We start from the raw sequence: 11,713 nt of genomic DNA, 5'->3' as shown, positions 1-11,713 counted from the left end.
TGTGTTTCTTGTATGAACACGATATCCGCTTTTAATTTGTACATGGAGTGGAGTATTTGCGAACGTTATTCAGGGATATTGAGACCTTTAGCATTTAATGAAATGATTTTGGCTGTAACATTGTGGTTAACCTTTGGATGAGATTTAACCTTATTAGGTGACATTATGCGGTCTGATCCATATTTTTTTGCCTGCATATTTGTCGATGTGTTAATGTATGCACAAAAAAGACGCAATATATATATTCGTGGAATTCATAGTAGCTAGGAAGAATTCCCCAATTGTATATCAGGAATGGATTTACTTCGGTGTGTCAAGTACTAGAAAAAAAAAAAAAAAAGGATTTGTTTGTGTAAAGTAGAAAGTAGTGTAGGTGAGAGGGTAATAGGTACAAATCTATGAAAATTGAAAGTCATGAAAGTGGAAATAGAGCCTAAAAATAAAGAAAAAAGAAAAAAAAAGATAAAAGAATAAATAAATAAATAAATAAATAAATAAATAAATAAATAAATAAATAAATAAATAAGTAAATGAAGAAATATTCCAGAGACTTGCAAGGCCTGCTCGCTGGTCCAAATGCCGTAAACACCTAAATGTATACGCAGCCGGATTGAGTCAGTGGTTTTTGCATAAAAAAAGGGCAAAAAAAATAGTTCATTAGAACCAAAAGATCAGAGGAAACCACTGTGTGGGAGGGTAAATCAACACTGGAGTGTAATACAACTTAGCAAGATGAATGAAATCTCGCTGACTTCGGGAGAACACTTTTTAAATGATATATATGAAGAAGGTGTCTATAATTTTAATTGACTTTGAGAAGTGGGAAAATACGATTTATTTCTGGCTTGTGTAAAAAAATCAAAATAACAGACCGTAATATTTACGGTTATGCTTATCTTATGTAAGATCTAATGAATTTTATGAGTATGACAGTGACTGTATGAATAAAATCAATATTCTAATATACCTTAAACTAATTGATAAGGATAACTGTTAGAATTATTTAGAATCCTTAATATATAGAACATAACTTATATCTTAAGTATTGATAAACAATACTATATAATATGCTGTATAAACATATTGTAACGAATTTAAACATCAACAAACTAATAAAGATAAAACAAGGACTCTTAAAAGGAGAAAAAGATATAGCATCAGAACATTAACTCCCTCTATCCTTTTTCTCTCCGTTCTCCACCCCCTCCCTTCCTTTCTCTTTTTCTGTATTTCTCTTCTCTCCCCTTCCTTTTCGTTTATCAAAGAGATAACCTATTTAATAACAATGTATCTCTATGCAACAGTGTTTACTGAGGAAGTAACAAATAACCAAGAGGTGAGCAACCAATTTCCTAAATAATTCTGAAATAAAACTGTGGGAGGACAGAAAAGAATTATAGTGTCTATGAAGTAAATGATAGAAGTAATATAACGCAGGGAGAAAAGAATTATATTATGAATACTATAAGAAATGTAGTATTATTATAGGCATATATTTTCTGTCTAAATTTACTTCCTCGGTTCAGTAGAAAATTATTGTTTGTAAATATGTTGTAATCAATTCCTAAGTGTGGAGAATGAGAGGATAGATTAAAGGTATTGGTAAAAAAAAAAAAAAAAAAAAATTTTGGAAAGTATTGTCTATAATAAATAACCAGGACATGTGTGTCGTGAATGAGTCCTGTTCCTTGAAATAGAGACCAACATTGTTCCTCCTGACTGAGTAAGAGAAGTTTGAATATATCAAGGTACTATAAAAAGAAGAATAAAGTACTAGTTGTGGAGATAGCAGTTCCAGTTAGAGTGGTCTGTAGGAGGAGGTTTATGAACCATCCACTGCTTGCTAAGACCATAAAAGAAAAAGGGAAAGCTTGACGATATTCTATAACCACAAGAAAGTGTCTTCTGATATGGAAAAAATCATAAATGTATTAATTATATAGTGAAATAGTGTTTATTTTAATAAGTTATAATCGTCCTCCCTTTCCATTATGTTATTGGAGATGTTAATGCTATTGTAAATTTTAATTCCCTCACCCCTTTCTAACAGTAAAAACAATTATGATCAACAAACTTACATATTTGTGTGCGTAAGATAATATATCAAATGTTTAACTATTCAATTCGGAAATATTGTTATATATTCCTCTTTAGACTAGACTAATTAAGTTTAATAAGAGGACTACAAAATAAAGATACCTCAGAGCCTTCAGCCTTCCAATCGGTAGTTAGCAGACTTGGGGCTAGGGTATAAACCAGGAAATTCCTTGTTTCTAAATATGAGAATGAATAAGTCAAATAAAACAGGTTATTCCAACCCATAACCATGTTTGTAATCTTTGAGGAAAGAAAAAAGAAAATCTCCCTATATTGGATTATTAGTGAAGAGAGATTTGTAGAGAATAGAAGTTACAACAATTAAGCTATATAAAAAGGAGGATTAGAGATAGGAGCAAAGTCGAAGCAATAAAGGAAAATAGAACTAGACTGAGTGAGGGTATCCTTCTAAGATCACAATCTGAGTTCTTGTCATTTATCTATCTCGTCTGGGTTTCATTGGGCTGTTGATTGAAGAAGATTGCAGTCCTTGCTGAGATGATTTCTCTTCAGACGATGAGCGGTGTCTGCGATAGCGGACTTCCTGGGTCTCCATCGGTTCACTCCTGAGGTGATGTGTAGATGCCAGATAAGGACGGAATTCTGCATACCAATCTGGTATCTCCGGAAGCGGAATATCCAGTGTGTCACAGAAGTAATTAAGATCTTCAGGGACTCTGAGAAGAGCAGAGCGCCCATGTACTGAGGCTGCTAGACCAAAAGGAAATTTCCAATGATATATTATACCTTTGGTAAGCAATATTTCCAGCAGAGGTTTTAATTCTCTCCTACGTTGTAAAGTAATGCTGGAGAGATCTTGGAATATGCGGAGCTCCTTACCATAGTATAATAGCGGTGTCATAGTACGTGCTCTTCTCCAATATTTCCCGCCGACCGTACGCACATCTGCGTACTCGGCTTTCGGGGGTTATACCGGGATGATGCCCGCAGCTGCAGGCATCATCCCGGTACCGTTGTTCAGAGCGGGCGATCGGCTATCCGTATATAACAACCGATGCGGCTAAAAGCCGATCGGCTGTTATACCGGAGGAGCGGGAGGGGACATCCCCCCCCTCCCGCCGCCTCCCGCCACACTTACCGGGCCTCCCGTGCGATCGGGAGGCCCAGTGTCCAATCAGATGCCTCCGGCGGCTGTGGGCGGGCTGGAACGAAGCTGTGGGCAGCTTCGTTCCAGCCTTATCAATGTAAACGCGGAAGCGACGTCATGACGTCACTTCCCGTTTACTCGGCTGCCAATGGCGCCGAATTTAAAAAAATATACAGTATTCAGAATCGCCGTTTTCGGCGATCTGAATACTTTGAAGTGCAGAGGAGGGATCGGAGGTCTTTTAGACCCCTGATCCCTCCATAAAGAGTACCTGTCACCACCTATTACTGTCACAAGGGATGTTTACATTCCTTGTGACAGCAATAAAAGTAAAAAAAAAAATTTTTTTTTTTTAAACACAATTTTTAAGTATAAAAATAAATAAAATAAATATTAAAATTTTTTTTTTTAAAGCGCCCCCCGTCCCCGCGAGCTCGCACAGTGAAGAAAAAGCATACGGAAGTCGTGCACGCATATGTAAACGGTGTTCAAATCACACATGTGAGGTATCGCCGCGATCGTCAGAGCGAGAGCAATAATTCTAGCACTAGACCTCCTCTGTAACTCTAATGTGGTAACCGTAAAAAAAAAATTTAAAGCGTCACCTATGGAAATTCATAGCTACCATAGTTTGTCGCCATTCCATGAGTGCGTGCAATTATAAAGCATGACATGTTTGGTATCTATTTACTCGGCGTAACATCATCTTTCACATTTTACAAAAAAATTGGGGTAACTTTACTGTTTGGATTTTTTCAAATTCGTGGAAGTGTCCCTTTTCCAAAAATTTGCGTTTAAAACACCGCTGCACAAATACTGTGTGATATAAAATATTGCAACAATCTCCATTTTATTCTCTAGATTCTCTGCTAAAAAAATATATATAATGTTTGGGGGCTCTAAGTAATTTTCTAGCAAAAAATATGGATTTTAACTTGTAAACACCAAATTTCAAAAATAGGCTTAGTCATGAAAGGGTTAATTTGGTAATCTACTATGCAGCAAATGACGTCTCTTGGTGGATCTCAATCTTTTCCTTTTGGTCTAAGGGCTCGGTGTATACGTTACATGGTGATTGGGGTATCCTTTGGTCTATTTAGCACATTATTAAAAATGCCTATAACTTCTGTTTGCTGATGCTCTGTATCCACAGATTCAGTCAAACCTCTTAAGCGAAGATTGTGGCGTCTACCACGATTATCCAAATCTTCTAAATGCCGATTCATGTCTCTAAGTTGTCTTGTGTGGGTGTCTATTGTCATATGATTTTTATGGAGCTCTGTAGAATGTGATGCTGTCATTTTCTCAACTGCTATTACTCTGCCTGTAATAGCCTGAATGTCGATCCTCAGGTCCGTAATGGCAGCCGTCAGGGTATTTTTGATATCTGCTGCCACAGACCTAAGATCGTTCAAGCTGGGCTGTTGAATAACATCTGAGTGTGGAGTCAGAACAATTCCTTCATCGTTATTTTCCGAATGAGGAGAGGTGACAGCTCCAACATTAGATCCTGTCAGCCGGCGTTGTGTGTTCTGTGAGGTAAAAGCCGGCGCCATATTGCCGGCCTGGGATCGGAACAACTCCGGAATATTTTGAGGTATTCCACCTGTCAAATCACGGGGCGAATGTGACCTTGATGTCGAGGATGTTCTGGAAGCCGTTCCCATAGTATTTTTGGATGTTTCTGATACTTCCACCTTCTGTAATAGATAGTATTCAATCCCTGTCAGCGAGAGCTCTGGGATTAGGCAGTCATCTTCTCCAGCGTCAAGCCACGCCCCGGATTTAACCATTTTTAAAAAAACTATTTCCTGCTGTATTACACTATGAGTCTTTCCCTGATTGCTTCCCATATGTGATTTTATTGGTGAGCGATCTAAGGATGTTATGAGTGGAGATCCTGTATGATCTGATCCTTTATGGACCAATTTTCCAAGATGTGGTTCTGATATGGGTATTGAAGTAAATGGTACAATAAATATTATTCGAGCGTGGTTACGGATTCCCTCTATCTATTGCACCTATGTATTAACTTGTCTAATCCCCTAGTTAGTCTATTAAAACTCTGATCACATGTTACTGTTGATATCACAATAATACAAGGTTAGCTACGAGACCAAGCACACAGCTTAATAAAACAAAGTCTTATTTATTTCCCAAGAAGATGGGAAAATACTAACATTAAATACCAAGGAAAGATATTACAAACATATACCAACAGAACACATAATACAAGAATATCAAAGATACTTATCACAATGCTTTCCTCAAGGCTTTATATCATCAGGCTGGGCTCAGATGGCAAAGAGAGATAGCCACAAGGCTCTAAATGGTGGAGAGAGACATGCGGCCCAGGCACAAGCCAAGAGCGATAAGGGTAGAGCTCAGAGAACCACAAGCGAAAAGGAAAGAAATCCCTCCTCTGTGCCCTTTTTTACGCATTCATCCAGACCCATTCGTAACCACCCCCACTAGCCTCCTGTCCAATGAGCTATTGCCAAGAGGTAGTCCTTTTAATATGTTATTTTACTGTCCATCCTGCTATATTGGTCTCTAAGGGCAGCATTGTCCATGTATCATGTCTCTGTATCCTAGGTCAATCTTCAATCTTAGCTGGCCTTTTGATCTTCTGTAGCAGGACATTCATCAATCAGCTTGTCAGCTATGGTCCTTTTGAAGCTCGCTCGCATAGCGTTATAACACTAGACGGATAGGATTGCTTTTGTTCAGCCTAGATGGAGGCCTAAACTCTACAAAGCTTTGATGTGCAATTTGTTACATTCCAGGCCTGTTATCAACCAGGAAGACCTTCACCCTTTAAAGCCATGGACCTGCAAGTATCAGCATGGCTGATCTTTGGGAATAGGAAACAGATATGTAATGGATCTATGCCAGATCCAATTCAAACTCTGGATAATACCCAAAACACTGTTACCAATAAACGCAGTAACATTGACAGAGAAACTCCAGAAATATGACATTAGACTATGTTGCCTTCCAACAGGTATTACCAACCGGTGGATGGATATTATGCCTTTATGATCCCTATAATTCGGGACGCATATCGTTTAGTAAGCAGCCATCTTCTCTAAAGGAGCAGCTTTTGAGCACTTCAGCAGTTTTAGAGCATACTGCACATCGAGCACTTTTCACATATATATGGACTATTATTTGATTTGTTTATTGTTATTGTATTTTTGGATATATTGTTTGCAAATCGCTGCCCAGAACCCTGCATGTGGGACATTCAAGGTCCATATCACTGTTATTTTGCACACTGCCTTTGTTTGCATTTCATGTATTGATTATAGTGAAAGGTTTCTTTTTAAAGGGACAACGCACTATTTTTTTGAGGAAAGGGTTCAATGATAGTAGACAGAGATAGTAGGTAAGGGTTAGGATTGCTGCAAAGCACCATGAAGGATCAACCAGGCATACACGCAAACCAAATGGTCTACTGAAAATCCTCAAATCGGCCAATCTGGATGAGATCTTCACCAGAACGGTGGAACCGGCTGCTCACCTCTACTGACCACCATACACAAGCCTCATCTGGAAGCTCCACGCTACCTGAGATGGACCATTTCAGAGTCTCAAAAGCTTCTCCCCAACCTCAGTCATTGTCCATCGCCCAAAACATTTTGCCACCAGTTCTTCACATAGACTTCATGTGACTTTTTTTTATTATAATTACGTCGTCACTTTGTTCTGCAAAATATAGAAGAGTCATAAGCTGTTGAAGTGAATTTATCTGGAAACTTGGCTGACTTGCTACCTGATGGTGTCTTTTCTCCAGGAAATCAATGACTAATACGCCTTAATTACACCGAAGACAAGTATGAGTGAAGGAGCTTCTCATCCTTCAGTGTTAATAATAACAACTTATAAATAAAATAAACACACGAGTAGTCACATGAGGAGTCACTTGAGGACATGATCTTATTTGCCAGAACACCTTATCAGCAAACATTATGTAAATGTATTTCTATTATCATTATTATTATTATTTTTATTTTGAAATAGTTTGAAGTATTTTTTGAAGTAACTTTTTTGTGTTTTTTTTTTCTTTCACTTGATGTTTTATATTTGCACAATTATATTTTATATGGATTATCTAACAAGAAGAAAAATATCATATATTGCAGCTTAACAGTCATTAGATGTGGTGGCTGCATTCGTTTTCTTTTTTTTTAGGCTTTTCTCCCCTTTTATTCTTACCCGGCGATCCTGCCAGAAGCACACTTCCTGTTTTCGAGTGACAACGCTCAATCACTGTATCGTATAAATGGAGGAGTAGCGTTGTCACCCCGGGCTGCTCTCTCCTTTTAGATCACACTATTCATCTCCATTACACAGGGGGGGTTGTGCCATTTAAGGAAGACATCGGAGAAAGCTGATAAGAGATTTCAGTTCAGTCAAAGGGAGGTTTCAAGGACACTGGATTTCTGGCAGGATCGACAGGTATAGTTCTGTACTTGCAAAAATGCAAAACATAACGTAGTAACCACATATAAGGATTGGTGAGGTGTAATACACTATATTACCAAAAGTGTTGGGACGCCTGCCTTTACACACAAATGAACTTTAATGGCATCCCAGTCTTAGTCCGTAGGGTTCAATATTGTGTTGGCCCACCCTTTGCAGGTATAACAGCTTCGACTCTTCTGGGAAGGCTGTCCACAAGGTTTAGGAGTGTGTCTATGGGAATGTTTGATCATTCTTCCAGAAGCGCATTTGTGAGGTCAGACACTGAGCGTTCTATCGCTTTATCCCAAAGGTGTTCTATTGGGTTGAGGTCAGGACTCTGTGCAGGCCAGTCAAGTTCCTCCACCTCAAACTCGCCCATCCATGTCTTTATGGACCTTGCTTTGTGCACTGGTGCACAGTCATGTTGGAACAGGAAGGGGCCGTCCCCAAACTGTTTCCACAAAGTTGGGAGCATGAAATTGTCCAAAATGTCTTGGTATGCTGACGCCTTAAGAGTTCCCTTCACTGGAACTAAGAGGCCAAGCCCAACCCCTGAAAAACAACCCCACACCAGAATCCCCCCTCCACGAAATGATTTGGACCAGCGCACAAAGCAAGGTCCATAAAGACATGGATGAGCGAGTTTGGGGTGGAGGAACTTGACTGGCCTGCACAGTCATGACCTCAACCCGATTTCACCTGAATTGGAGTGGAGACTGCGAGTCAGGCCTTCTCATCCAACATCAATGCCGGACCTCACAAATGTGCTTCTGGAAGAATGGTCAAACATTCCCATAGACACACTCCTAAACTTTGTGGATGGCCTTCCCAGAAGAGTTGTTATAGCTGCAAAGGTTGGGCCAACTCAATATTGAACCCTATGGATTAAGACTGGGACGCCATTAAAGTTAATTTGCATGTAAAGGCAGGCGTCCCAATACTTTTGGTAATACAGTGTATATCACTATTCTGTTCTCGGGTTTAGTTCCCCTTAAAGTAAAGTTTATTTGTATCTAGCAAACAAAGTATTAAGCATGCCACATGCCGAACAGACAGCTCCATAACCTGCCAGATCCGACATCTCTTTGTACAATACTCTCGTTAGTAGGAGATAGGCACCCTCCCCCCTCCTACAGTATATAATATCACCCATCATCTTATCAGCCTATGGCAATAACTAAATACTGTCATCTGCTCTTGGTGTGCCTAGGCCCAAGCTTAAGCTTATATTGGGCATCTGAAAGTTGGTACCTACATAGAATCTTGGGTGGTCCCAGTGGTGGTGTCTGCAGAATTGTTTAATGACGACACCTTATGGTGCCCACCATCCAGGAAATGTCTCATTTAGTGCTTCTTGACATTTACTTTAATCCAGATGCCAGGAAGTGGAAATTCAAAGCTGGCTTTTTGACACGCTGGTGGCTTGGGTGAAACCAGTCAGGATTTTATTGTATGCTTCCATTATCAATACAAAGGAGGTGTTACATAAAATTGATCTTTGCGTAAACCACTAAAGCAAAATCTTCCTTGTGGTGAAACCCCTTCTCTTCTCCTGGTCTCTGGTCTTCGCCTGGTCTTTTATTGGATTTTCAACAATGACACCAGGAGTGGGGCACTGGTGTATAGGGTCACACTTGGCACAGTGTACCTACCATCTCCATTAATTTAGTGGACCTGTATGGAAGGGAGCCTCTGTGATACTCCAGAACTGTCCCTTTTCAGCATGCTACCAGACCAGCTTCCAATGGAACAGCACAAGGGAAAGGGCTCCACTAGCCTTCCATGGGTGTAGACACTTACCTATTAGAACCTTGTCTTACCCTCTGCCACCGCTCACTGCTCCCTAAATTCCTACAAACCCTCTCCCTTACCTTAGGACAGTCTCTGCTTCCTAGCTCAATGTCCATTCATGGTGTGAGTGAAGCAAAAGACAGAAAGTAGAGATAGTAGACAACTAATTACCAGCAACCTCTCCTTTCTCTCCTTAATACAAACCTGTCATTTTTACAACACAGGAGCATTCATAAACAGGAATCATGAATGACATAGGTACTGCAGCCAGGTGCTCAGGGTTCAGCACAGGTCAGAGTGGCTCACTAAAGGTTTGGATGGTCTTTGTCTCTATGATCTCCATTTGGGAGTATCTCCATTGCTGCTGGTGTTGGAGAACTGCTATTGCATCCTTCATGGCCTGGGGCATGCTCAAAACAACCACTCTCCTCCAAAGGCAAGAAGATCTCATTCCTGGTCAATCGAAGGACCTTCTTCTTAAAGACCCTCTATCTTCAAGTCACAAGATCCCAACTGAAGGCCAACTTCACCAATCAGGGAAAGGAGAGCTTGTTCCTAAAGATCCCTTATAGTACTCTTCTCTTAATATCTGATGTACAGTCCTTTCATACTTTGGTAACAGATTTGTTGTCTCTTGACCCAAAACTCCCCATAGGTATAAATGGTGATTCCTGGTTGTCTTCATGACCACAAGAGATGTTAGGTTAGGGTACAATGATGGAAGACAGAGTTAGTAGGTAAGGGTACAATGGTAGTAGACAGGGATAGTGGGTGAGGATGCAATCATAATAGACAGAGATAGTAGGTAAGAATACAATGATGGAAGACAGAGATAGTAAGTAAGGGTACGAGGATAGTAGACAGGGATATCAGGTAAGAATACAATGATAGTAGGCAGAGATAGTAGGTAAGGGTACAAATATAGTAGACAGAGATAGTAGGTAGGGGTACAATGATAGTAGACAGAGATAGTAGGTAAGAGTACAATGATAGTAGACAGATATAGTAGGTAAGGGTACAATGATAGTAGACAGAGATAGTAGTTAGGGGTATAATAATAGTAGACAGAGATAGTAGGCAAGGGCACAATGATAGTAAACAGAGATAGTAGGTAAGGGTACAGTGATAGTAGACAGAGATAGTAGGTAGGGGTACAATGATAGTAGACAGATATAGTAGGTAAGGGTACAATGATAGTAGACAGAGATAGTAGGTAAGGGTACAATGATAGTAGAAGGAGATAGTAGGTAAGGGTACAAATATAGTAGACAGAGATAGTAGGTAGGGATACAATGATAGTAGACGGAGATAGTAGGTAAGAGTACAATGATAGTAGACAGATATAGTAGGTAAGGGTACAATGATAGTAGACAGAGATAGTAGTTAGGGGTACAATAATAGTAGACAGAGATAGTAGGTAAGGGCACAGTGATAGTAGACAGAGATAGTAGGTAGTGGTACAATGATAGTAGACAGAGATAGTAGGTAAGGGTACAATGATAGTAGACAGAGATAGAAGGTAGGGGTACAATGATAGTAGACGGAGATAGAAGGTAAGGGTACAATGATAGTAGACAGAGATAGTAGGTAAGGGTACAATGATAGTAGACAGAGATAGTAGGTAAGAGTACAATGATAGTAGAAGGAGATAGTAGGTAAGGGTACAATGATAGTAGACAGAGATAGTAGGTAAGTGTACAATGATAGTAGAAGGAGATAGTAGGTAAGGGTACAATGATAGTAGACAGAGATAGTGGGTAAGAGTACAATGATAGTTGACAGAGATAGTAGGTAAGGGTACAATGATAGTAGACAGAGATAGTAGGTAAGGTAACAATGATAGTAGACAGAGATAGTAGGTAAGGGTACAATGATAGTAGACAGAGATAGTAGGTAAGGGTACAATGATAGTAGACAGAGATAGTAGGTAAGGGTACAATGATAGTAGACAGAGATAGTAGGTAAGGGTACAATGATAGTAGACAGATAGTAGGTAGGGGTACAATGATAGTAGATGGATATAGTAGGTAAGGTAACAATGATAGTAGACAGAGATAGTAGGTAAGGGTACAATGATAGTGGACAGAGATAGTAGGTAAGGTAACAATGATAGTAGACAGAGATAGTAGGTAAGGGTACAATGATAGTAGACAGATAGTAGGTAGGGGTACAATGATAGTAGACGGAGATAGTAGGTAAGAGTATAATGATAGTAGACGGAGATAGTAGGTAAGGGTACAATGATAGTAG

This window comes from Aquarana catesbeiana, linkage group LG03 (genome assembly GCF_042186555.1).
Source record: "Aquarana catesbeiana isolate 2022-GZ linkage group LG03, ASM4218655v1, whole genome shotgun sequence".
NCBI lineage: Eukaryota > Metazoa > Chordata > Amphibia > Anura > Ranidae > Aquarana > Aquarana catesbeiana.
Note: the sequence above shows the minus strand (reverse complement) of the source record.